Here is a 4,004-nt window from a genome sequence, read left to right on the forward strand (position 1 = left end):
ATCAGGGGTTATTGACTCCTTATAATCCTCTAGGAGGGAGCTTCGACGGTTATGGAGGTTTTTTGGCCGGAGTTGGTCAAACTCTGAGTTTTGCTGGATCACAAGGTCTACCTTTTGGTTCAGCTGGTTCTACAGGTTACTTTGGGCAGCCTGGTGCCTTCCAAAATCTAGGCCCATCTCTTCAGAACTTTGGGAACTCCGCCCAGTTTGGGTGGAATCCCAAAGGTCCTCCTAGGCTTCCCTTTTTGGCAACATTGAACTTGCCAGATCTCACGAAATAAACAAACGATCCAATCAAATTCAATCTGGCATGGCCTCCAGTCCCAACCAAACTCCCTTCAGACATTCCAAAGTTCAAGGGGAAGGGCGGTTAAGACTCAGGCGACCACGTAACCACATTCCATTTGTGGTGCTCATCAAACTCCATTATTGATGACTCGATTAGGTAGAGACTTTTTCAACGCACCTTGACTGGTAATGTAGCCAAGTGGTATATAGAGTTGCTAGGGGGTAGCTTTACATCTTTCGCTGACTTAGCTAATATTTTCTTAAATCATTTCGCGTTGCCCATCCGTTATGATGCCGGAACTGAACTTCTGGCCAATTTCTGTCATGACATGGAAACTCACATTTTTGACCACATTCATGAATGGAGATGGAGAAAGAGGCCTATTAAAGCTGAGATTCCTCCAGAATATCGTCTCGAATGGTTTTTGAAACCTTTACAACTTGAAATCTCTAAGGATGTCTCCCTGTGCAGATTCTATTCTCAAGAGCAAGCTATTTTAAGAGCCCAACAATTAGAGTTGATTTTTTCTCAGTCTGGGATTCTACAAAAAATCTTACCTGATGCTCCTAGGACTAAGGTTGATATAGCCAAGTCGAAGTCAGGTCCCCACGCAGATGGTATCATTGGATCAGTAGACACAAATGTGGTGAACCTGTTGAGTCAACTGCAGCAGTTATCTTTACAAACTGCTTCTAACAACTAGATCACATCGTCTAACCCTTCATCTTCCCAACCCTCTTCAGTTAATGCCGTCCAATCTGCCAACCCCAAAGGAAATAAAACTTCCAATGGGAAGAAGAAAGGACGAGGTAAGAAAAAGAGTCAAGATGAGAAGACTGATGCAAATAAATCCAACAACAATGCTGGTGGTGGTAGAAATGAGTCTAAAAAGAAAGTCAAGTTTCCATGAAATTTATGCAGTGGAGACCATTTAACTCATCTCTACCCCAAGATTCAAGATGCTCAGTACCTGTTAGGGCAGCAAGGGACTTCTAGCTCTCAAGCTGTGTTAACCAACCCTTTTCCCCAAGGGTAGCAACTTCTTGTTGGCGCGAGTTCAAACCCTGGTACCTCCGCAAGGGGCAACCAGGAAGGGGAAAAGTCATCAAATGTTTTCATGATGGGTTCCAATGTCCATGTGGCCACTCGGTCACATGACTATGGTGAAGTAGAAACTTCCAAGGGAAAAACTGCTCCCAGAAATACTGACCTTCATATTGAGCGACCCCCTGTCAAGACTATACCACGGATACCGAAAGGTTCCGCTAAACACGCGACTATTAATCCTAATGCTAGGGCCGCCAGAATTACTCCATTGTTGAGGATCTGGCTCAAAGTCCATGCGCCACGTCCACTTTAGAGGTTCTCCAATCGTGTCCAACTCAACGAAGTGATTTACTTTTGGCGATTACGGTAGTTGATCCAACTAACTCTTTAGTGCTCACTTTTGACATGTTAAATGTCAAAAAGCGACTCCCTCATCATATGGCTTTCCAAATAAAGTCTACATACCGGAAAATTAACATTTTTCATACTATTATTGATGAAGGAACTTCCACGTGCGTCATGTCGATGTCATGCTGGAAGGCTATTGGATCACGTTCGGTTGTTCCTTCACCTACCCTCCTGACTGCATTTGATGGACATTCTCATAAGCCACACGGGATTATCCCGACCCTTCCCATATGTGTTGGGGAAAAGGTCATTAATATTTAAGTAGAAGTCATTGATGCTAACCTAGAATACAATCTCTTCTTAGGAAGGAACTGGGTATATGAAATGGACGCTCTTGTTTTTAATCCGTTTCGTGTCATTTGCTTTCCTCATGAAGGGAAAATCGTTAAGGTTGATCAATTGGATTATTGTCCAATCGATCCTCAAGCAACTTCTAACTCTACTGTCCCTTTAGTGGATAACCCTCATCTGCCTACTGAGAATCTAGGAGTTGGGATGTATTATTCATTGATGGGTACCTTTGATATTCCCTCTCCTATTGCTAGAATCAATGTCGTTTCATCATCTAAGGAGTCTCCTCGAAAAGAGTTCTTCCGAACTCATTATTTTTCAGACCCTTGGACCTTGCCTTCACCTACGACCACATTAGCTGGAGAAAAAGTGAATGGAATGGCATTCCCTATGTCTACGGCTGAGCTTAGATACCAGTCTATCGTTAACTCTGCAGACGACCACTCTACTCCTTTTTTCGAGGAGGAGCTAGATGGTGATGTCGCCCTGGCCGGGACCCTTGATTCTACCTCCACCTTGGACCGCTTAGATACAGTTTTACCTTCTAAAGAAGCAATCCTAGAAGTAATGATGGGTGTAGATCGACCTTGGGAAGACTTACACCATCGTTCATATTTTCTTTCTCCATTGCAGGAAGTAGAATCTAGGTTCTACGAGCTCTTTACTAGTGATGTTTGTACGGTATCAAATCCTTTGGCTCTAGCACACTTTCGCGCTAAAGGTAATATGTTGGTGATTTCAAAACAATATCTATAAACATCTCTACAAACACTAACGTGATCAAGAATCGCTTCATCGGAGTCGAATGTTCCCCTAAAGAAATTCAAGTTTACATCGACCCTTTTAAGGAATTTCGAGATGTATTCGCTTGGTCTTATGAAGAAATGACTGGCATTGATCCATCTATAGTTCAATATGAGATCAAGACGTATGAAAACACCAAACCAGTACGTCAAAGGCTTCAGTCGGTTAATCCTAGGAAAGCAGCAACCATTAAAGATGAAGTAGAGAAGCTGCTCAAGGTGGGTTTTATATACCCTATTCCTCCTACCAATTGGGTTTCTAATCCAGTCCCTGTGGATAAAAAGCAAGGAACAATCCGAGTCTGCCTTGACTTTAGGGACCTAAATAAAGCTTGTCCCAAAGATAATTACCCCACACCATTTATTGATCAGATTATTAACGAGTGGGCGGGTAATGAGATTGTTTCCTTCATGGACAATTTTTCCGGTTATAATCAAATCTGTATCCATCCTGAGGATCAACATAAGATATCTTTTATATGTCCCTGGGGTACCTTTGCATACAAAAAGATGCCTTTTGGCCTTTTGGCTAGGACATTAAACATATCATCGAAGCATACTTGGATGATCTAGCTACTCGTTCTTGAAAGAGAATTGATCATCATAGTCACCTTCGATTGGTTTTTGAGCGATGTCATTTTTATAAGATCTGGTTGAATCCCAATAAGTGCATTTTCGTGGTTACATCTGGTCGGTTATTAGGGTTCATTGTGTCAAATGAAGGGATTCGAGTTGATCCCTTCAAGGTTGAGGCAATAATTCAGTTGCCTCCCCCGTCCTCAATTCGACAACTTCAAAGTCTTCAAGGGAAAGCTAATTTCTTAAGAAGTTTTATAGCGAACTATGCCAAGATCACTAAAGGATTTATGTGTTTACTACATAAAGGAGTTCCATTTGTATGGGACGACTTTGCACAGCGGTTGTTTGATGCTTGGAAAAAGGCATTAGTCTCTGCCCCGCTTTTGGGTCCACCGGATTATGGTAGGGACTTCCTTTTATATCTCGCTGCAGCAGAATCAACCATTGGTATGGTTCTCGTTCAGGAAGACAATGCTCTTATGGAGCATGTGATTTATTATTTGAGCCAAGGCTTGATAGGTCCTAAACTTCACTATTCTCCGGTGGAGAAGTTGGCTTTGGCAGCTGTCCATGTTGTCCAGCGGCTC

The sequence above is a fragment of the Pinus tabuliformis genome, chromosome 8 (assembly GCF_031772625.1).
Source record: "Pinus tabuliformis cultivar Carrire ecotype Pingquan chromosome 8, CPIR1, whole genome shotgun sequence".
Lineage (NCBI taxonomy): Eukaryota > Viridiplantae > Streptophyta > Pinopsida > Pinales > Pinaceae > Pinus > Pinus tabuliformis.